General features: G+C 39.4%; 1 protein-coding gene across 1 annotated transcript in view; it reads right to left on the reverse strand.

The window, feature by feature from the left end:
- LOC119593251 (homeobox protein goosecoid-like) overlaps positions 1 to 698 on the reverse strand; it is a gene marked incomplete at its 3' end in the record, with an annotated part of 8,533 nt that overhangs the window by 3,371 nt on the left and 4,464 nt on the right.

The raw sequence follows: 698 nt of genomic DNA on the forward strand, positions 1-698 counted from the left end.
GGCCGATCTCCCGATGAACGATGGCAAAAGAGAGGGGGAAACTAGGAGACAGAAAGCCTTGAAGCCAAATTAAGTGCGGAAAGACTGCTGAGATACTGGGTGCCCGCGGTAGCGCAAGAGGCGGGAGGCGAGACCGCGATATCGCGCTGTAGATCACGAACCTCAAGCACTTATTGCAGAATTTTACAAGCTTCGTATAATAAAATTTCTTGCTGCCTTGTGTCTGGAGAAAGACGACTTAATTTATATATCATTGTTATTAACGTTTCATGTACAAAGAAAAAAAATGAAAGCAAAATTGATAAGGATAAAGAGATGAAGGAAACATCAGGACAATCATAAATGAATAGTGAAGATGAGATGGAAGGAAAGGGGCCGATTAATTACCAAACAGGAAAGGTAAATATAATCACAGTGGAAAAAAAATAACAGCAATAGTAATAGTGAGGAAATCTATAGAATGAAGAACACAATCTTAGCATTATCACTCTCGTTAATACCCTATTTAAGAAAATTGAAATTTTAAGCCATTAAAAGATGTGATATTCCTGATGGATATCTTGGAGTTACTGTTAAATTCCGTATTACTGCCCGTTATACTGGCGACGTAATCAAAGTTAAGGAAAACAATCTTCTTGTAGCTATTAACAACTGGTCGGGATTAAAATGTGCGTTCCGGCGAGAGTCCGTGGGCGCGC

Source organism: Penaeus monodon, chromosome 32, assembly GCF_015228065.2.
Source record: "Penaeus monodon isolate SGIC_2016 chromosome 32, NSTDA_Pmon_1, whole genome shotgun sequence".
Taxonomy (NCBI): domain Eukaryota; kingdom Metazoa; phylum Arthropoda; class Malacostraca; order Decapoda; family Penaeidae; genus Penaeus; species Penaeus monodon.